General features: G+C 40.6%; 1 protein-coding gene across 1 annotated transcript in view; it reads right to left on the reverse strand.

The window, feature by feature from the left end:
* Positions 1-23702, reverse strand: part of FBXW7 (F-box and WD repeat domain containing 7) — a 183082-nt gene extending 159380 nt beyond the window's left edge. The window contains exon 1 of the mRNA XM_086746105.1: positions 23135-23702. The gene's annotated coding sequence lies outside the window, so the exon portion shown is untranslated. The remainder of the gene's footprint in view (positions 1-23134) is intronic.
* Between the last annotated feature and the right edge of the window lie 219 nt (positions 23703-23921).

The raw sequence follows: 23921 nt of genomic DNA on the forward strand, positions 1-23921 counted from the left end.
TGTATACCCAGAATCCAATGGACTTCTTTGAAGCAGCTGGTCCATTCATCTAGGTGTATATGATTTCTCACAAATGTAAGCTCAGCTGATCCAGGCCTTCATTATTTTAGGAGTGAATTACTAGGTTCTGGATAAGTAGACAATTCAATTTTGGGGGCAACTTTGAAACTACTCTAAATGAGAACATCTCCGGTCCTCAGTAGCTTGCATAAAGCCACCTATATTTTTATGCAATACGCTAGTAAATAGAGACATTCAGATTAACAGCTAAATCTGTGTCTGCATCCAGATTCTTATGCAGTACTGTTAAAGTATCCTGCAAGACCTTTCAGTTTTGTGGCCAATTAAATATTTTTACGATATTAGTATATAAGCAGGAGAATAAATATTGCATTCATTACATGTATCCTCCTATTTTAACTGGATAAAACTAAATTCTTTATAATCCATGGCAACAATTCCCAATAGTTTGAGGTATCATATCAGTATAATACTAAGTTCCAATCTCACAAAACAAAAACAACACACACACAAAAAAAAGAGAGAATTAACTTTAAGAGTTAGCAAAGCCAGTAAGTCTAAACTAAGAACAGACAAAAGATTCTCAAGACTCCTTTCAAAATAAGGAGTTTATCAGTAACCTCATCCGTTTCCCACAACTAAGACATTATTATCATTTCCAGCTTGGCTATCAACTCAAGTTTGGCCTGTGACATAAAATTCTATTTAACTAATAAGAAAGAATAATGGAACCATTTATTAGAGAAGGAAGGGCTGTTTGCTTTATACTTTGCATTTGTTTGCTAACAAAACATTCTGTCTGACTTCATAAAATAGCAGCACTCAGAATGAACAAACAGAAAAGAATTAAAACTTAAATGGGATGCAGTAGTCTCTCCCTGTAACCACCACTCCGATAGCAAAGCACAAAAAGGGTAGAAATGAAACTGACTTTAAATTGACCAACCTTGTTAAAAAAGACAACTGTCTTAGCTAAAAGAATTATTCTTTAACAATCTTATCTGAGTATTATTTCCTTCCAATACTGGATGTCCTTTATACAAATTCCCAAACTTGAAATAAAGGAAAAAAGTAAATCTTTTCTAATGGCATACTGCATGCTAGATGCTTCTGCTGGCTGCTGTTTAAGCTAGCATGACAGTTATTCAAAGACCTGCAAAACCTACACTTAAACAATATTTCAGCTAGGCCATGAGCATCAGCAGCAGATTCAGGTGCTCCAGACATCCATGTCCACCAAGACGTGGGTTCCTGCAGCTCTGCTTCTGCTTGTGTTCAGGGACTGTAATTCTACCCACACAAACCAGGATACCATTCCTTCATGCAGTGGTAACAGGAGCATCTGTTACACGAACTATTTTTAGAAGCAACTAGTCCACTGCCAGCTGCGAGAGCAAAGAGGAGCTGCAGGACAGAACACAAGATTTGCCTGCTAGCTACTGCTATATCTGACCGAGAGGGATGTGTCAAGCTCCCCCTGCCCTTCAGTGCTACCTAGAACATGGACTCAAACTGAGACAAGCTTGCTGGAGCCATTTTTTTGCTTCTCCTCACCTTGCTTCAAGATCCCTTGCATGCTCACAGCAGTTTTTGCCTGTGTTAGCTGTTTCCAGTCCTAGGAAGGCAATGCTTCATGGATTACACTCTGGTCATGTCTGCAGGCTCATGTTTGCAGCCCACAGGCTTGAGCATTTTGTAGACAACTCTAGGCGTTGATTGTATCATATGATGGCAGGTGCCAAAACTAGAATTTCGGCCTATAATTCATATGTCTTCGCATAATCCTGTTCAAAACTTCTTTCCAACTAATTTGACCCACAGGAAAATACATGTGTATCTGAGTACCAAATTATTTCTAGGCTTTTACATCTACCCCTAAGAGCACAGTACCATTGTTCGTATCTAAATTGTACACTGGAAATCAGAGTGAAGCACCACCTCACTAAATGACAATTCTAGCATGAGAAATTTTCAAGCCTTAAAAACCAGCATGCCTTCTTGGCTATTTTGTTAAATTCATTTCAGACATGGGAAACAGGCAACATTTTCAAATAAAAGTATGAATAGTCTATCTTAGTGATTTACAAGGTCCAGATAGGGCATTTAACAGCTCTTAAAAGTCAATCCATATTCAAAAGAAGAAAGGTAAGCACTAACATATTTTCTCTGAAGTCTGAGCATTTTGATAAACTTTCTTCAGAGTTCTGAAAAAAAGTGTGCAATTCTAGCAATATGGTATCAACAGGAAAACTTGTAGCAATGCCTGTGGACATACCCTTGAAGGAACCAGACTGTCATTGCACTTTCAGGAAATACTCATCAGTGTCAATAAATATTGATGCATTCCTCCTTTCAATTTTGTCTTTAAAGGTTTAAAAATCCACATGCAGAATCTACCAGCCCACCTTTGGCTACAGATACAAGCATTCACATGCATTCTCTGCAATCAGGAACAGCTGTAATTCAAACATTTTACTACATGTAAGTTACACGGGAGCTTCAACGTGAGACGTACCTATACAGTAGCTAATTTCAGAAGAGTCTTGAGCTCATCTATTTGTGCATTTATGCTGCTAGAGGTGTGCTAGGTATACCACATCAGAGTTGTACACTGAACAGACGTAGTTCTTCCCAAAGCTGGAGAGTCAGCATTCATTTAGTATCATATGATATTTAATGCAAGCCAATTGTATGGATTTAAGTAGCGGCCCAGTTATGCCTGCATTTGTGACAGCTGAAATAACAGGAAGAACAACTCAGGCCTGGGGAGTTGATTGTTTGGTTTCTTGGTGTGGTCTTTTTCCTTGAGGAGTAGGAGAAAGGATATAATCGCACCTTAAAATTTTACTGTGAAACATTAGTGTGTACATCTCACACACTGAGAAAGGTAAACATGGAGCCATTCAAGAGCTCCATCTTATTTTTAGTATAACTGCTGCCCACAGTGCACTATAGACACATTCTTTTTCTTCTCTCCTGCCTTCAATCCTTCAAATAAATCTCCTTCATTGGATTATGGATTAATGCAGCAACTATAGCAGTAAGCTGTTTCCATGAGAGTGAAAAAACATAAGATGTGGACCATTAAGCAGAGTAACTTCTCATTCAGAGTTTGTGGGTCTGTCTTTGATATTGCTTGCATTACAGGAAAACAATATTTATGTTTCAATAAATGTGTTTTGAACAATACCAACAGGACAAAAATTTGGCACCTGCTAAAACACTGAAGTAATATAAACCCTCGTTTTCATTAAAACATCTCATGTCCAATAAAACTAATAGCAACTCATTTTAAGGCACTACTCCCATTAAACAATGAATAGTTATATGTACGTTAAAGACCCATTAACTTAAGAATATTATAGAGGTTACAGACTGCCATTTGAATGCAGAATGGTGAACTACTGGTGCTACTTCTTTTCCACAAAGAAATAAAACTGTATTATTATACTATCATCACAGACTGTGATCCCCTGAAACAAATACAAATACTCAGAATAGTGTTTACCCAAAGATCTTGAAACATTTTACAGATGCGGCTAAATATTCTCATTTTATAGAAGATGAGGCACAAAAAGGAATATTATGCTCTTAAATAAGAGAATCTCTGAGAAAGTCCGTGGCAGAAGCCAGGAATAGAAACCCCAGTTCTTCAGAATATCATGCCACTGCTCGCTCTGTATCTCCACCCTCAAAGCACTGATGAAAAAGGCAGCTATGGGAGTTAAAAATAACTTCTGATTAGCAAGGCAGCGATAAAGACAGAAGCTCTATGGACACTGAACGAGACAGAGTCTCACTCAAGGCGGAACTAGACTCTAAACTGGGGAAATTGAACATTCTAAGGCCAAGTTAACATTCTGCTCAAATGTAAGTGAAATTGAGTTTTCTAAGACAACTATTTTTGTCTGGAGAACAGTTAGAAGCACTGATAACTACAAAGCAAAAAAAAAAATCTCTTCTATTAGTCAAACTGATATAGCTGAAGAGACCAGGTACAGAAGACCACCTGATTTAAAAAAGACAGAGAATAACCTTCAGAACAACTTCAAGTTGAGAATATGAGCTCTGATTTCATCTGGGCTGTGTTAAATAATACGAGGTGGCTGAAAACCTGTGAAATGGAGAAAGACTTTTCAAGGAAGATGCGAAAAGTTAAAATGCCTTTATCACTCAAGGAGAGCAAAATAGACAATTACTATCTACCTGTGACATACCAAAGATTTAAAGGAGTGGGGAAAGTTTATGCCTTTCAACAAAACTCCCCTGGAGGCCATGATAGGCTGCATAATCCCATACTTAAAAGACCCAGATTTGCCTTCCAAAGTTTCCTTTAGGCCCACTTCGGTTAAACTCTGACAATCCAGTTCCTCTTGATACTTTGCTTGCCTGAAAGAATAGAGTAGTTAGGTCTTTTCTGATCTGTAGATTTGAGTTCATTTGGGTGCTTAGCAGTTGTTTGCTTTCCGTCCCTTTACTCCCATAAGAATATTTGGTGAATTGTATTGAGTACATTACATTCTGGAGCATGAATATGTAAGACCCACAGATTTTGTTGATTTTAGTGGGGAGGAGAGCAAATATTTACCACAGGATGGTGAAGATGCATTGGCAAGCTTTGCATTTGTTGCAGGGTCTGGTAGTATTTGATGCAAATTCACCTACAAAAAGTTTGGCTCTGATAATGAACTTGATGGTAGAAGGCTAAAGAGGGTCAAAGAGAAATTTCTTCCACATACATTTTCCACTATAGCTGGCAATGTTTAATCATTTTCTGTATAGATTCCAAAGCCCAATGCTAAGCCACCACAGGGACTTATCTTGTTGTATTGCAGCAAGTTCTTGCATGATATTCAAAGATTCTACTATTTCTCTAGAGGAATACTGTTCTGAGGTATATATTTTGAAATATGAATATCAAATACACTCTCCTTACTGCAGATGCAGTGATATCTAAGGGCTAAACAGCACACATTTTATTGTATGTTGCAGATGGTTGCTGGTTTTAAAACAAACAGACAGTAGTTGTGTCTTCTTCAATATATGCAATTTGTGAGCTGCTATTTGTTACTGAGATTAATGTTTAGGAAGCTGATATTGATGAATAAATGTATAATGAAAAAGCTAACTGCAGCAGAGCTCTGGACAGCTAGAATTCTGCAATTTGTTTTATTTCTTTATCTTCAGTTAATCTGTCTTTCCAATGAAAACTGTGCCAGAATTACCAGTTTTCTTTGACACGTACAGCTGGCATCAGTTTCCATCACATACTCAAGATACAGATGGTGCATAGTCATTAAATATCAACACAACCTCAAAAGGGTTAAAAAGTGTTATTCAAAGCCACACAACTTTTTCCATTCCATTACTCATAATGATAATTTGGACATTAAGAATTTACAAATACAAATCATGTTTAGCCAACTGCTGTCTCTGAACTAAATTTCCATGTTGACTACTTTTAGAGTATTTTTATAGTAACCATTATAATGTCAAAAACTTCATATATATTAATTGATTCTAAACAATTCTAAGGGAATAAGTTACCTGTTAATTTTGTACATCAGGGAGTACAGACTCAGTGGCAGGCACAGTGTTGCTGAGGAACATCTGTGAATATCTGGCAGAAGGGGTTGCTAACATGGCCTCTGGAAGACAAGGCACCTCCCATAATCAGAGCTGACAAATCATTTTTTTTAGGCTCACAAAGGAAAAAACAAGTATTTAGATGATGTATAAAACTACTGAAACAGCATTAAAATGCAAAACATCAGTGGGAGGGAAGAAGTGGACAAGCAAGGAGAGAGGAAAAAAACTGCAGCCAGAAGGAGCTAGGGAGACAGCACCGAGAAAAGAACACACCAGAGAGCAAAACAAAGCTCTTAGTACGTTCTGAAAGACAACAGAGAGAAAGATGAAAAGTGGGGAAGGCAGTAACCAGAAGAGATAGGAAAGAGCGCACTCAGTACAGGGCCAACAAAGAACTCCTCATTGGAAGGGGAAATGAAAAAATGTGCTTTCCTGCTCTAAGCTTCCTCCATGCAAAGCCATGCAAATTCTATGTTAGTGACACTTTGATGCTATAAGATTCAGAAGAAAACTCAAGAAAGTCAAAAGGCACTTCCTCTAAATAGCACTCCTAACCTACAGTTGCTAACCAGAGCACGATGGCAAGTCAGCTTCCCTCTGAACAGAATCGGCAATGCACAGTCTGAACACATTCTCAGTGTGCTGCTTCTCCTCAATGTATTCATATAAAAGCTCACCCAATCTCATTCCTAACTTCAAAAACAAGTTTACAGGGAACAACTGTCTCAAAAATGAAATCTAGATAAATTTATGCAAGGATAGCTTCACTGCTTGTCATAGTATTTTCCCAATAAATTGTCTCAGTGAAAACTTACTTTCCTGAGGAACTAGGAATGCATTAGGGCACAAAATTGCTCCACGAGAAGAACAGTAATTCAGACACTTTACTGTAATACAAATAGAGACACCACTATGAATAGGTCCAAAACTTCATAACTACCAAGCATACAACATGATCCCTACAACAAAACTCAAAGTATAACTGAAATGTATGACAAGTGAAACAAGTACTCCACTGCAAATCTGCAAACCAGACACCAGTCAGCTACAGAACACTGGACTATTTGTAGAGAACAGTAAATTGTTCTCATATAGTGCTTTCATTAAAGTTCCTAATCCTTTTAATCATTATTATAACTTCACATGTTATGTAATGTAAATACATTTGGCAAATCTACCTGAATCCCCAGCTTCAACTGCAACACTATTATTCTCGTTACAGTAAGATGCTCATATTTTACAAGTAAAATGGTATGTTTTTAAAACAATCTGATAACTCCAAGAATGAGCTGGGGGACTGCAATGTCATCGCACCAGAGTTAGTATCCTTTCATTACACCAACATCAACTTTGAGAACTAATTATTACCATCAACAAAAGTCTAAAGCATCTAACAAATTTCCTCTTTGTCTTAACCATACAGCCAGAAAAAAAAATACTATTTTCAAGAAATAAAATATAGTCACTTAGTTCAATCAAAGGCAATAGTTAAGTCACGTGTGTTAATCACTTAATAAAACAAACCAGACAAACAATAATAAAAAATAATGTTTCTGAAGACTAACACATTTTCCATTCATAATTAAGTATCTACTTGACATGCTTCCTTATGGCTACAATACAAATACCTTCTTACTTTACACACAGGTTCCATGAAAAATAGCTTTCAGAAAGTCAAGTTTCGCCTTTTCTTGTTTCAGGTGGTTCACTATACTGAGCCACCTAGCAAGAAAAGCAACAGGAGAGGTACACAGCCTCTTGATTTTTACATTGCTGAACTCAAGTCAGAGAACTGCATTGCTCTTTTCCCTGCACACTTTCCTTCTTCACAAAAACTTTTTATTGTGCTTTAACAGAAGGTCAATGGCTATCACTTCTCTACTCTAGCACAATGGTGAATTGAAACAAGAACCCATAGCTGGTTGGACCGACAAAGCAACCAGTATGTCTAAGCCAATAAAGCGATTTGTTCATTAAAGCTACTAATAAAGCAACCTTTTGTTAGTCTATGAAACATCAGAAACCTCATAGAATGCATTTAACTATGCTTTCTTAAAAATCACTAACTCAAAAGTTCTAAAATCTGTTAACTTCTCCACTTCCTTAAACTGATAATAAAAAACCTTACCATTGACTTCTTAAAAGACAGTAAGTATGAAGCAAACTCATGTCTGTTCATCAACAGAAAATTTAAAGGTTCTTGGTGAAGGTATCCCCCCTGCCAAAAGCTCAAATTTATATTAATTACTTAGGCAAAGCTTCCTATGCAACACTGACAACATACAATAAACAAAGCACCACAATTCTGCACATCAACCACAAAAATGCTCAATGGATGTACCCAGTTAGGATCCAAAGTTTTGTTTGGATTTGACAAACAAAAGGGGGGGACATATGTATATGCACTTTATTACTCATATTGAACAGTGCAATACCCCCTGTCCTAGTGGCAAGCCAGTGTAGAAGCAGTATGAAATCATTCTTCTGCTACCATTTCTCATCTGCTTCTTTTTGTCAAGCATAGTGCTAACTACTATTATTTTTATATGCACAACTACCAAAGCAAAAATAAACAAACAAGTTTCATCCTTATTACTGCAATTTCTCAGGGACAAGATTCCCATTTGTTACACTGGATGTAGCATTTGAATTCTCAGTAAAAGTTATTGTAACAGAATGACAGTAAAGTATCTGTCCCTACTCAGAGATATTTACAACTAGTTAAGGTTCTATCCTTTGCTATTCAGAAAAAAAATAATCTGTATTTATAAAATAAACAAGTCTGCTATCTAGGACAGTGGTACCATCCCTCCCCCTACACTGTGAGTCTCACCATGGAGCCATGAGATTATATCCTCCTTCTGGAATTAAGTGCTTATTCTAACAATAACACTTCAATAGCATGTGAAACTTTTCAATTAAACCGTTGTCAAGCAGCCTGATAAGGCACAGAAAGACAACTGATAGCTGGAACAAGAGTCATACAACAAGTTTTGCAGTCTTCCTGGCTACTGCCAAACAAACAGTTAATCAATGAGTAATCAAGAACCAAACTACCACATTTCATAGCAAAAATGGACAGGTAATTTCACTTAATTGTAAAGTTTCAACCATCTTCTAAGGTTTTCACTTAAAGCTTTCTTGGACTTTGGAGTCTTGTGCCTACTATTGCACCACTGGCATGTGCTGGCAAAGAAAACAGCACTACAGTAACTCTTACAAAGACACTGATTCTGAAGAGAATTACACAACACTTTTCCTATATCCTCCTTGAGAGCAAACAAACATGATACCTAAACAGCAATTAAAAATAAGTTTAAACATAATGCTTTCCTAATTAAGATCTGAATTCACATGCTACTAATTCTCCCTGCCCATACCTGACCAAGTCTTTGAACAGCTTTACAGTCAAATGTTCATTTGGGCTTAAGAAAATTCATACAAGAATGAGGTCTCCATAACACAATATGCTGCCTGATATTTGTGATCAACCACTCTTTTCCATTTGCTTAACTTCCAAAATTAATCCTCTGCTTCAGTTCAATTCTACTCTTACCACAGTACAAAGTCAATGGAATTTATGTTCCTAAATGACTTCAGAGTACTTGAAAAAATCCTGCTTTTCAGAGATGAACTTCTTGCTCTTCCAAATAAATGCACACAAGCTTAGACTAATGAAAAGTTACCGGTACTTTTTAGATTGTATTAACAATTAAAAGCTCACAATCAGTTTTATTCCCAGGCAACAAAAGTACGTCACTAAGAAGTCTGACTAATTTACATTTGTAGCTACTGATGCAGCAAACATTTATGCAGATATTTAGCTTTCTACATGTATTCTTAAGACCAAATTTAAGTGTATAATCCAATGACTGCAGGATCAGACCTGGATTTCATGTATCTGTCTGTATCGGTACTCCACAAGAACTGGTATGATAGCCTATCAGTAGAGGCAACAGAAAGTTAACCACTGAGTTAAAATGCATCACAACTGTCTTTGTGATAGCAATCAATTTGACACACACACTTTAGGTTACTAGCTATTAACACCTTAATAAGACCTCAATATGTAGCTTGCAATATCTATTTCTTATATATTTATCTTCTACAAATCACCCAGTTAAATAAAGGCTTTAGAGCTTTAAAGAAAACCAGTAAGCACCAAATTTACTTTTCTTCACAAAGGTACTTATATATATGATGATAATTAAAAAACGGAAGTTGACAGTGTACTATCAACACAGTAGACCAAAAGACAACTTCAATTACAAGAGTTGAATTTTTGTTTGCTTTGCTTGATTGCAACACTTGCGATACTAGCATAGAAAACTTGCTCTTTCTCATGTCAGAAAGATCCTAGTGTTTCTTCTTATTATTTTTTTATGATCCATATTATATTATTATAAAGACACTGAAACTTAAGAGTTGCTAAACTGTTCTAACCACATAAAAAGATGGCCACAGGAAAGGCTATACAGGAACTGCCATTTCCTGGAGACACAGATGAGAATTCCTCATCCTTACTTAGGCACTCGTCATTTCCACAGGGTCAAGCAATTATTCAGTAAACATCCCCCCTATAGCCTAAATTTCAGTTGTAGCTGCTATTCCTAGGGTTGACTTCAGTCCTGAAACACTGGTGCCCAAATAGCACCTCTCCTTTTCAACAAAAAAATCAAGCAGTTAGTGAAAATATATGCCTTCTTACACATGTGCACTGTTTCAGCAAAAATTGCTTAAGTGTGTAAGAATTGGCACCTGAAAAATGGTCTCTTTTGGACCAAAGAGCCCAATTTCAAAGGACTATGCCAGAGGCAAGTGACATGAAAAGCAAAGGATAGTAACTGACTGACTGTTCATTGCCTGTTCCAACACACAAACTAGACAGCAGCTAACAAAGCTAGTAGGAGCCACCTTCAAAATTGAGTGACTCCTCAGGCAACAGCTAGTAGACCTCTGGAATTCGTTGTGAAAGGATGCAACGGAGATGAAAAATTTACATGGGTTCAAGGAGAAATTGGACAATTTCACAGAAGAGAAATAATTCAAGAGTTTCTAAATAAACAATCTCTGGCTCAGAGATTCCGTGAGCTGAAAGCAGCTAGAGATCAAGCACGAAAAGAAAAGTATTAATACGTATCTTGTTCTCAATGGTACCCATGCATCTACTTACGGATGTTTTTGAGATAGGTCACGTGAAGAATTAGGGAACTTCTGGGTTCCTGTACACTATTTTCCCTTTTGTGGCTGCTCTCAGACACAGGATACTAGGCTAGAAAGAATGTCAGTATGATCCAGTGTGACAATTCTTCTGCTTTAAAACTACTTAATAAACACATTTTAAAACAGAACATTCTGATGTTCTGGAGAAAGTATTTTAATGTTTGGAACCCCCTCCCAAAACTGCCAGCTTGATAAAATACATTAAATTTGAATGTTTTAATAAGCTTGACTTTTCATTCAAAATACTAGTTTAAAAGTTATTACATCTCTACTAGAATAACATTACTGATTATTCTCCAGTAATTTCAAAGCACTATGTCTACACAAGCTCTCAGTGGGCAGCAGAATGATCTACTAAACAGTCTTGGCTGCTATTCTTCTTCTCAGAAAAGCTAAATGACTCACTCTGGGTTGGGTTTGCAGGTTTTCTTTCCTGAAAAGGGATACAAAAAACAGATGGAAGAACAAGTCACAGGCATCACTCTGTTGACTAATTAGGGAGACTTCTATACTCCTGTTTGTTCCCTATCCACTGCACATCTTGCAGTGTTTCTGTCATCTGAATTCAAGGTCTCCTAGATCCTAAATTCAAAGTCTAAGAAAGACCACCTGAGCACACATGCTTCTCTAGCTGCCAGCGCTCCTCTACACAATTTGGGAGAGTGGAACAGAGCTAACAAACCTAAACCATTAATACCTCATTTGGAGAAAAATCTAGTACTTTTGCATTTTCTCATTTTATTAGCAGAAATCAGAACTGGGTTATGTCAGAGGAGCAAGAGAAAAAAAAATTAAATATTAAAAAATTACATTAACCTCCTACTAAAAATATCTAATATTAGGATATGAGAAAACACAGTACTTACCTACATTTAAAAGAGCCAGTAAATATGATGTTGTGTGCTACAAACAAACAAGCCTTTCATGCATCAGCAAGCTAGCTGAAACAATTGTTTAGAGAATACTATTGTAAAACATATGAAGGTTGATATCAGAGAATATACACAGCATGGTTTCTGGAAAGGAAACTATGCTTTTTTAGGTTAGTAGAATTTTGTAACAACAACAGTGAACTAATGAGAAATTGCTGAAAAACTGACTTTCAAAAAGTCTACCCCAAAGTCTCAAGAGGCCATTAAGTAAAATTCATCTTGTTGTTAGGGGAAAACGTTATTTGTGTTTAAGTGCCAGCAACAAACCACCAAAAGAAAAAGTAGTAAGTGGTCTGTTAACTTGCAGAAAATGGTTAACAGCAGAAGACCAGAGCTCTATACTAGAACTACTTCACATATTCCCTATTGGTGGCAAAACTCACTCACATGAAAATTATTAAGGTTAAGACAAGAGAAGGAAATGTAAGAACTTCAGATAGTCTAACCAAGCTAGATAAAAAGGGAAATACATGACAGACAAAAAGAACAATCAACAAGGTATTGCCTGTCGAGGTGAATATTGTACTTACTAACCTTCTGAATTTTAATAATGAATTCAGAAAGAGACATGTTGACTCCAGACAGTCCACTGAAGAATGACATTGAGTAAAAAAAAAAAAAAAAGTTTGGATGTATATAAAATGTTTTAGAGACTGTTACAATTGGTACATTAAAAACTGAATACAGCATTCCAAGTTGGCACTTTGTAAATATACAGCACACAATGTAAAAAAACGTTTGAAATGCTAATTAAACTAAAACAGTTTCAAAAAAGGTGAAAGTTCACAACAGTCATCCTACAAGGGGATGCCAAAATGCATCAGAAAGATCAGGGATGTTAACTGTAACTGAGAGATGCAGAGTAATACATAAGAAAAGGTACACAGGGGGGGAAGGGAATATCTAAGAACTTTGAGTTCAACCGGAGTTTTATAACAACAAGAATATATATAACTAAATTCTGGGGTTAAAACATAAGACATTACTATGAAATTTAAGATTAATACAAGACAGTACATTTCCGTACAACAATTGCTCAGATCCCCAAACTTGGTTCAAAAACAAAGAGGGGAAAAAAAAACAAACCACTTAAACTGCAAAGCTAACGTACATTTAAAAAGGATTACATGTTTAATAAAACAGCATAGTAAGCTGTAGTAACAATTAAAACCGATCCCAAATAATAGGAAACTATTAGAAGTTTTATATGTGTAACTTTTCAGTGGCACTACAGATCTTTCAAAAAAGTGATTCTGTAAAGAAAGGAGATAAAAAGATACATGTGTCCTATAATGAAATTTTAATTCTTTTTTGGAGATGGCAACTAACAGGCAGAGAAAACAGCACAGAAGTTAAACTCTCAGCTCTACAATCAGTAGAATTCTTGAACAGGATATTTTTTTCCCTTTTTGATAGCAGACAGCAAACACATAGCTCTGCAATAGTCACAGCACATGCTGCCTTTAGCCCAACCAGCAAACTAAAAAAAGCTTGGTAGGTTATATGGGAAGTAGCATAGCAGTCAGACTGCAGGATCTGAACATACAGTGATAAGGGAGGTCACAAAAGATAACAGGACAGTAGTGAAAGCTCTGCTACTGTAGTGGTGGCATAAGACAGCAGACAGAGGATACAAATCCACAGGAAACTAGGTTTTGTTAGCTCTGCTGCTCATAGAACAATTTGTTTCCCTTGTGTTTTACAGATTTGAATACTAATATTTCTCCACACTGTAGCTTTGATCACTGTGTTAAATGTAGCTCTACTGAATAAAAGGATTAGTTTGCCCAGATTGGCACAGCTATGACTGCAATATGAAGAGAACTCCAGGGAAAAACCTTTGAAGATCAAGTGCATGGTTCGGTTTTGTAGGTTGAACTGGCAGTAGCAGCTGAAGGTGTTCTTTTGTCATGCATATAGTTAACGGTATGATACATACAACAATACTTCTGCAGTTTAGTATCCAGATTATAAGCATTTTTAGATTACTTTATTTTGTCTTGCTGTTAAAAGGGCAATCCCACTCTCCCCTTACCCAAAAGGAAAATAAATCAGGCAGCACCAGCACTCACGTTTGTTCACAGTCAGCTGTATTTGAGAAGTAGACAGCACAACCACAAAAGCCAAAAGGTCAGGGTGGCGGAGGGAGGGACAAGATGGCAAGATGAGCCCTCTTGGTTGCAGCACATACTCCTCACCAGCTTCAGCAGATCATCAAACCACAGCCCTGAGGTTTCAGTGCACACTTAAGCTGATCTAATGGCCAGCCAGTGCCCAAAGGATTCACTACCAGCTGTGCATCCCCTGTGCCAGCTCTAATGCACACCCTGTGTTACACTGAGACAAGTCAGCTTGATTTTTAGTTCTTTTCTCACTTAAATTTTGGGAACTACAACAGTAGAAAAACAGCAGCACAAAATTAATTACCAAAAAACCAGATTAAGCCAATAGCTAGCACAGGAAGAGGCTGGGGGTGGGAGAAGTTGTTTGGAACCAATCCTTTCAGCAGCAACTAAGCAGGTCAAATGCCATATGAAATGGCAACCCTGTAAAGGACAAGTGAATATAACGTCTCAGGAACCCTCAGTCTTTGCAAAGTTCAAGAAGATTTTATGAAGGATGGGTAAATTGTTTCAGTTTTAAGTTTCTCTTTTTTAATCTTTGCTAGGTCATGCCTATGCAATCAATTTTGTTCCCAACACACTGCAGTGTAAACAAACAATAGGAATGAGAAGGACCAAAACGTTAACATTTCTTTTGTGCCACCAAACAAGCTTTTGTTTTTCCAGTCATTCCCAGCACCCTTTCGAAAGGTTCCCACAGCCCGTGTAAACAACACGCAAGCTGAGCGGGATGACTGAATGTACCTCCTACATAGGCAGCCAGCAACTGCAGCATGTAGCTCTCCTAACTAGACAGCCACACATCCACCCCACAACCCGGGACACCACCCCTCTACCCTTCCAACAAAAAGTCCTGCTTGTGCTCCCAAGTCATACTGAGTGTCATCTAGTGCTCCTGCCAGGCACAGCCAAGCATCAGTAACGGCTGAAATGAAGTTTGACCCTTGGTTATTTCAGTTTCAGCCCACTACTTTTCTGTTGCATCTCAGGAATTACTTGATTTCAAAACAGTCAAGCATAACAGTATTCAAAGCACAAATAACAACAAAACAATTTGCAAGATTTACCATGGCAGTAAGCTATAAAGCTAGGAATACAACATAAAATCTGAAATGAAGAAACAGTATGTCCCGGAAACAAATCAAATATAACCATGAGTGTCAAAGTTGTTTTGCTACAGCAAGCCATGTCTAAGAACCATCCTAGTTTCAGTGCACTTTCAGGTATGTAAAACTTTCAAAATTAAGTTAAACATCTAGGCAAGCTACGAAACTGCCATTACAGAGATCATCAGAGTCATTAACACAAACACACTTTTGTATTACAGGTTTGAAAAATGTAAAGTTCAGACACCTGTCTATTAGAGCCCACCTAAGATTAGAGCGCATGTAAGATATTCTTAGTAGGATATATTTCACACATATTATCACTTCCCTGAAGGCACATAATGTCAAAACATAGTTAGAATGACTACTGTGTTATTAAGGGGCTACAAAGCCTGCTTGCTACTCTCACCATGTTCCATGAACATGAAGCAGCCATTCAGGACCACGTGCCACACAGCCAGTAATGCAGAGCAAGTCCAGGGCAAGACAAAGTCCAGCAAGCTAGGAGTCAAGCAGTGACTAAGTCTAGCTCTTAACTGAACAGGAGACAGCACAGTCAGAATCCACCTGCTACCACATATAACACAACTAACATGACATGAAAGCCGAGGGGTACAACTGCCCCCTTCTACCAGAGGCTTGTCTCTTGACTACACAAAGAAGTTTAAACATGGACCAGGTGGTGAGTCTGGGGTGCTGGGAAGCATAGCAGGTTGCATCACTGTCTTCCTCCTCCAGGACTCTTGCAACAAGTAGCAAGTTAGGACAAAAGCAATTCCCAACACAGTGCCCCAAACAAACTGATTATCTGAAATTCCATCTTGCTGGAATATCCAATAGGGCCTGCTACCTAGGTATGTGGAGAAAGAAACAGCGTCAAAAGTTTCCCGGGGGAAGAAAAAAAGAAGAAAGAAAAGAAAAAAGAAAAAAAAAAAAAACACCACCACAGCAATTTTGCCTTAGCATGATTTAAAGAATGCTGAAGATGCCCTCAGTATCCATAAAAACTGTCACTATTGTACTCTGCAGTAAAGAAAAAAAGTTACCTGTCATTGCAGTGGTCCACCCACTCACAGAAATGCCAGTGATCTGAAGACATATTCGCAAGCTCTGGCAACATCAGATGAAACTGCCACAGCAGAACTCAGAAAAAAAAAATGTTACAAATAACTTAGATGACAGCATCACAAGGATCACAGTTTCAAGGCCTTTTTCTGTTGTGCTAGCAGATCTCTTAGCATCATTGCATGAATTAAAACAAAATTATAAGATATAAAGCAGGAGAAGTAGGTACTCCTGGCAAAGTGCAGGCTTCCTGACCACCTGACCTGAGCTCAGAGCCACAAGCAATGCTGCTTAGCAAAGACACAGCATTTGGTAAAGCGAAGGTGTAGACATCCTGTCCTCCACAGAGATTCAAAACCATGCCAAGCTATTTGGGATCACACTTGCCACAAAAGATGAGTAACATTTCTTCAGAGAGGCCTGAATCCAGAGTTGTAGTTTTGGTTATCATTATTAAGTCGTTATGGCCTTGAACACTGAAGAAAATATTATTTTAAAAGCAGCCTTATTAGGCAATGGAGAAGTCAACAAAAGCATGTACCGGCTATTGTCAGGTCTAGCAAAGAAATGCAAGATTTTGCAGCTACTGCAATAGCTAGTGAGAGACTTCTCAAGCATGAACTATGCCACAATGCTGAAAAGGCTTACACTCGCTGGGGAGCACACTGAGCAGCTTAGCCTCCTAAAAAGGGAAGTTGGGAAAAAGCTTGAAACTTTTTCTTCCCCATTGGCTTTGGCTTGTGGTGTTTTGGGCTTGTCAGTCATTTATTAAGACAAGTAGCTTGTCCTGAAGTAGCCTGTTTGCTTCTGAAAACATTTTGACTATTTGCATTCCTGCATATAACAACACATTCTATCCTATAAAGCAAATCACATTTTATATAAAGAGAACAATATCCTTTCACGTGCAGTTTGTAATATAACAAACTCCCTATGAGCGTAGGCAGATCCTGCATGCTACAGCAGATCTAAGCATAATGTTTCACCTTAAAGAAAACATTATATACTTTATCCTGAAAAACACGTGCTCCAAAAGTATTCACCAGGCTCTGTGAGAACACAGAGCCAATGTGTGCTGCAAGGACATTATGCCAGTCAAAGAGGGCAGAGTTAAGCAGATACTGTCAACAACATGCACCCTGGGTTTCCAGTTTCTGTCCTTCAGAAGTTCAAAGCAATTGCCACAACCTACAACACTACAAAATCACAGCTGAGTAACCCTAACTCTGCATGACTGAGTTTGGGAGTACTTCATTCCATTAAAAAGACCCTGCAAGACTCTGAGTGCAGTCAGCTCTCCTCCACCACCCTTAAAGTCTTTGATAATCCCAGCAAGGGGACGCACAGGGGAAGTCTCTGGTAATCTGTATCACATCAAGGTCTCTTGCCACCTTCCTAGCCACCCAGAACGGCATTTCTAAAGGAAGAAGTGCTGAAGAGGGAGAATGACAAGCTCTGACATCTGACAAAAACGTTGAGGAACTGGAGAAGGGAGCACAGGAATAAGCATAACAATTATACCAGAATCAGTTTCTGTTTCTAATTTTCAAAGAGAGACCCATGAGTAAAGAGGGGGACCAGGGAAGGGAAGGAATGAATCTATGATTATGACCCAGGATACTGCAATGGCAAGACTCATTGATCAAGGTTTATGAAGAGTTTAGAGGAAACTATTGCAACTCCTCCTCCCCCAACAACTCCTTACCCACAACTCCAGCTCCACAAGGCCAGGTCTCACCACAGCACACACACACCTCTTCGCTCCACCTGTGGGCAGCTCTCCTGCCTTGGTAAGGTGGCAAATCTTGTGCTTAGAAAGTGTTGCTTCAGCAGTATGCCCTGCCCTCCGAGTATACCTTACCTCAGCTTGCCGATGCTGAAGAGCTCATAGGGTTCTCAGTGCTGCTTCTCTGGAGAAGCAACAAGCAGCTGACACCATCTATATTACTGAAAGGTTTTCAAGAAAGAAAACACTTCAAAACATTCATGTTTTGGACAGCTTAGAATAGTCAGTCTTTAAACAGGAAGCATTACTTAACCTTACCTACCTCAGAGCTGTCCCTCTGCTATAAGCAGCGATCCAATTCCAGGTCACAAGACAAACTAAATTCACCTAGGCCAGCTTAGCCATCTACCAACTTCCAGAGGCTTCCCTGATACTGTAGCTACTAAAAAGCAGTCTTGCATGACCAATCAGAAACACCAATCAAGCAATTTCAAGAAATACATTACTTCCCCCCCCACCCCAACATCCCAATCACCCCATGCCCAGATGGCATCTAAGGCACATCAAAACGTTAATCAGTATCATAACAATGTATCTGGGTTACAAAATCCAAACAGTACTCTCAACCTTTTGTGAGACTATTAAAGGAAAATGTTTTTTTCTTTTTTCAAAATACAATCTGAGGTAATAGCATTGCAAAATCTGGTACAATTAAAGTCAAAACTGAAACAATGCATACAATTAGAAGATCCCATGCTTCTCCATTTTAGGGCCTTATTTGTGGTTGGTCAAAAAACTAGACTAATTTTACTAGTTCATACTGCAACAGCCACCACTGAAGCATATTGGAGGGGATGGGGGGGCTGGGAAGGGAGAAGAGCCGTTTGAGAGCAAATATTGCTCTTGTAGCTACTTGAGAACATGCACCTGCTGAAATCATCACATCAGAACTGAACCAGCAAAACAGCATGCACCAGCACTCCTCGTCCTCCGGCACAAAGCTAAACATCTCAGCTCAAGATGCAGGCAATGTTTATCTGAGTTGAGCAAGCCAGTTTTGGGCAATAAGGACTATTTCACACACCTCTTCTTACCAGCCAAATTGTGGGTGCTGTAGTCTCTAGGCAATGGTAACATCTTCAATTGCCCCAGCAAATGGGAAAAGATGTCTGCTGGTATGGTAAGACACAATATTATGGAAAAAAAAAAAACAGATTGTTTCTCCCTAAGTGCAGATGTTTCAGAGAAACTGTTTTTCAAACAAACCAGTGAAGAGCTACTGAATAATAAAGACCTATCTATTTTGCAAATATGAACAGTCTGGAAGAGATGACGACATGGTTTTTGTCACAGTAAGCACGAACAAGACTGAATGCAGTAGTTCCTTTTTATTCTGACATTCCTTACTTTTGAAGTACTTGACCTTGCAAACTAAATTATAATATACATGCATTGTGTTTCCAAAGTTAAATTATTTTGATCAAGCTCTGAAAAGAAATCCGCTATTTCAAAGTAAATGTCAGGAATATGAGTTGCAAGTGGAAGTGCATACAGACATAAATCATATCTGACACAAAACTGGCAAGGATCTATTAAAAAACACTTAACTGCAATGTATACGTTGATACAGGATGAACACTGTAGCAGCTGATCAGAATCACTGGTGGAAAGAACTAGGCAGGATTCACAACATCACAACAGAATAACTGCTCCCATTCTCTCTCCCCGCCCAAGGAATGCTCCCTCACAAGTGAGCTGCAATGCCTCTAGCATTCATTACAGCCAAGAAGTGTCTTGCATATGTGAAGTTCTCAAAGGAGAAGAGCAAATGTGTACTTTAAGTAAGCGCGTAATCAAGCCGTTACGGTTATTTACTGATTCCAGCTGATCAGAGAACAAAGCTAAAAAATTACTTCATCATTTCACCCATAATCTATATAAAGTGAAAGCTGCATTTCATTTTTTTTTATTGAACATGAAACTGTGACAGATGAGGAGTGGACAGGGATCAAGTATTCTTCCTCTCTTCTCTCACAAGAATCAGAAGGTACCCAACACAGCTGAAGACTCATATATTCAAAACAAGTCATTAAGCAGTGAATTGCCCACTTTTTCCTCAAAGCCACCAACACGTTCACCCAAGAGGAAGCCACTAAGGGTTGCCAAACGCACAGAAATGACCCAGCCCCAGAGAACACACCAATACCAACCGGAAGGGTGTTCTGGGACAGGGACTTGTAAGCATGTAGTAGTGCTGCCTACATTCTCCCACAAACATCCACGGGTGACCACTGAGAGACACAGGATACTGGGCTAAACTGACCTTTGATTTAACCAGAACAGCCTGCGGAATAACCAGTGGCCTGCACCACAACAAAGTAAGACCAAGAAGTTTGTTAAAAGTAAGTTAACTTCTATGCTTATGTGGTTCTAGGTCTTCATCAGACAAATATTTGAAGCCTTTGTAGCCTTTGCCATCATAAGAGGCTATCTTGAAGTCCATAGAAGTGATCCTGGTAAACAGATTTCGTCTGTCCCATGACTACATGGAGCATTTCAGTACAGAACTATCTACCAGTTTCCACAAATTCACTAAAGCACAATACTTTCTGTCACGGAGGAGCATTTGCAAGAGCAATTACATGTAATCCTCATCATCTCTTTCAAGAATTACCTGATATACACAGCTCACATAAGAGAAGGCTGAAACAGCTTCACAGGTCTTTATGTTACATAAGGTCTTTATGTTACATTTATTTCAAATGTAATATACATATAGTCAGTTAACAAGCATGTGTTCTTCAGGAAAAGATCCAGAAAATTAAACATTTAAATACATTCTGAATTTAAAACATGCTGACCAAAAGATACTCAACTAAGTTCACTTTAAAGAGACAAGAAGAATAACATTTCTCTCGGTTTAATAACATCGCCAGGCCTAAATCATCACACACCATTCCTTTCTTTTACTGATTCAGAGACAACAAATTCCATTGAAGTAATTAACAAAACCTTTGCAAAGTACTGCATGCATACGTAATAGGGGGAAGTAAAGTTATTTTGTCAGTCTGAGTCTAAAGATAAAAATTATTTCTTTCCTTATACCAAAAAGCTAATTTTTATAAAAGCTTTTCCAACAGTTAATGCAAATGAAATTCACATACTTTCTGATAAACTTTTATGTTTCCAAACAGACACCGCTGTAATAGTAAATTATTCAACTGAACAAACAAACTACATTGACTAGATCTAAGCTGCAACAGGAGGAAAAACCTAAACCTTGACAAAAAATCACTTAAATAACAAAGTGATATATCTTCTTGAGATACTTATGAACCTGGAACACCAATAGGAACGTGTACATGCCATCAAGAGACAGAACCAGGCTGCCATTAACAACAGGATGATGATGGAGTGGGAAAGGGCAGACTTAAGTTTGGAACCAGGAAGTGACATAAAAGCAAGTGCAATTACCATATTGAAAAAAGGATGTAGCACCTTTTAGCTCCTGTAAATACAGCATAGCACCGATCGTCTTCTTAATGCTATGGCCTGAAGAAAATGCAACTTCCTTTCCTGACCTCCTAGTTCCGGGGCCAAGAAAAGCAAAGAGTGAACTGAATGGAGAGTTCAACTTCTTTTACCCTCCTTTTTAAAACTGCAGCGATGACAGGAAGCTGGAAATACAGAGATTTTTTTGGTCTAAAAAAGGAGTCAGCATACTCGGTCTCAAAAAGAAACTGCGAAACGTCAGGTGCCCTGTCTACCTTTGAACTTCCTATTGATGTCTAGGTTTTCCCCTGAGTTTTCAGAGGTTGCCTCTTTCTCAGTGGAACAGACAAGTACACACTTGGGGAAACAGATTGTACATACTCTCAAACACATAGCACAAACAAAACAAAGCACAGACTGAGCACACATTGCTGGAATTCTGAAGTATGGCTTTCCATTCACACAGATGTATTTTAGACCTTCAGCCACTATATATTTCTGCTACATTTTATTTTTTTTTCTACTTTCAATTCCATCTGGTGAAGAAAATGCAGAAGAGCAGGACTCCAGCAACTGACTCCCAGGATGCTCACAAGCTGTTTATTCTTCTTTTAATGAAGAATCAGACAAATTCTACAGCTTTTTCCTTCAAAGTCTTTCTAGACTCCTTCTAGGGGGATGTGGAGAGAAATCAGCACTGAGTCTAGACTCATGTAGACAACAGTTTTTGCACAGAGTTCCGATTTCTGGATCTATGTCTGAGCACTGTCTCATCAAATAAACAACACTCAGCCTTCTCTCTTTAACTTTTTAGTACATCCTCTTCCTACGTAACAAACTGTTGTATGAATTTTATTCCTGACTAGTACAATTTAACACTGACAGCCACAAATGTTCCTTCTCCAATTAACTACTGTGGTGCTGTTTTCTACAGTTAAGAGCAAGTTAAGATACCCTATTAAAACAATCCAAGTGTTGCTGCAGTTTTTGCTCAGAGGGAAATTCTGCACACTGCAGAAGTGCTGAAAAGGAACGCAAAACTGATCCCAAGCAAACAGAGTCCTACTCCCAACCGAGACCCTTCGCTCCCCAGCCTCAGACTAAGGTTTGGAGCGAGAGCAAGAGCACTTGCTCGCCCTTCGTGAAGAAGCAACTTCTCGGACAAACAGGAAGAGCCAACGCTACTTCTGGCTTTTCAACTGCGTTAAAAAATGGTCTACGTGAAAAAGCAACTCCTTCATAACGTTTCCCCGGGACAATAAGAGCGGCATTTTCCACCCAAGTGTCATGCAAATGAGCAGGCAGGAGGCAGCCACAGGGTCTCTTACGAGCCACTCAGCCCTTTAAAGGGAGCAAAGAAAAAAAAAACCCACCACACACCATGGGGGCGGTGGGGAGGGGGCGGTGTTTGAAACCCTGACGGCGGACAGCACCGCGCCCGTACCCGTCGCTCCCGGCCTGGCACAACTTTCCGCCCCGGCGGTTCCGGGGGGCTGGGGGGTCCCCAACCCTTTGACCGCCCGCCGCCCTTTGTTCGTGGGGCCGGCGCTCCCGGCCCGCGCCGCGGCGGGTACAAAGGGGGCGGCAGAAGTTGTGGAGGAGACCCTGGCTCTTCCCGGGTGCGCGGCGGCGGAATCTCCACCCCATCCCCCCGCTCTCCTCCTCAGGCTGCGGCGGGCAGGAGCGGGGCGGGGGCCGCCCGCCCGCGGGGCACCAGACCGTGCGCAGCCGGCAACGTGAGCCGCATGGGAAACGGCGGCGCCGCGCCCCCCGCCCAAGCCCAGCCCGGCCACCGCCTGCGCCCCCCGAACACCCGCCCACCCCCCTCCCGCGGCGGCTTCTCCCGCTCACACTCACTTTTCGGGACGGGCTCCGCCGGGCTCTCCCTCCGCTCGCGGCGCTCACGCCTTCCCGCCGGCGGGGCGATGCCGAGGCGAAGCCCCCCTCCCCCGGCGGAAGGGGGACCGCTGCCCCGGGGCTGCCGCCGGGGGCTGGGCGGCTTCAAGGGGGCAGGCGGGTCCAGCCCTCCCCGGGCGGGCTGCGGGCAGATGGTCCTCGGGGCCGGGCCCCGGGCCCGCTCCCCCGCCGGCTGCGGCTGTCCCGGCGGCTCAGGTGCGCCGCCGCGTCCTCTCACATGGAGCCGCCACCTCGCCGCCCCTCGCTGCCCCCCGGGCCGGTCCCCGCGCCGCCGCCGGCCGGGAGGCGAGTGGCTCGGGCCGCGGCCCCTGCCCCGCTCTCCCTCGCATGCACTGCGGGCGCCGCCGGGCCCCGGCTCCAGCGGCGGGAGGGGCCGCTAGGGCCCCAGCCGGGCGGCACGGGGCAGCCGGGCGGCGGGGCTCGGCGCCGCGGCCGCTCCGCTCTCCGGCATGTGGGAGCGGCAGCGCGGGGCGGCGCGGCGGTGCAGGGCCGGGCTGGGCCGCGCCGGGGGGCCGGGCGCGGGGAGGGGGGCGGCGGGCAGCAGTGCCCCGGGATCCGCTCGTTTCCTGCGGCGCCGGGAGGGGGCGGGGAGGGCGGGCGGGCAAGAGAGAGAGAGAGAGAGAGCGAGCGCGGCGGCGGCGCGCGCGGATGACAGCCGTAACCCAGCAACAGGCCCCGCCCCGCCCCCGTGCCGGCGCGGGGCGATGACGCCAGTGGCGGGAGAGGT

Source organism: Chlamydotis macqueenii, chromosome 4, assembly GCF_036417535.1.
Source record: "Chlamydotis macqueenii isolate bChlMac1 chromosome 4, bChlMac1.mat, whole genome shotgun sequence".
In the NCBI taxonomy this organism is placed as follows: Eukaryota; Metazoa; Chordata; class Aves; order Otidiformes; family Otididae; genus Chlamydotis; species Chlamydotis macqueenii.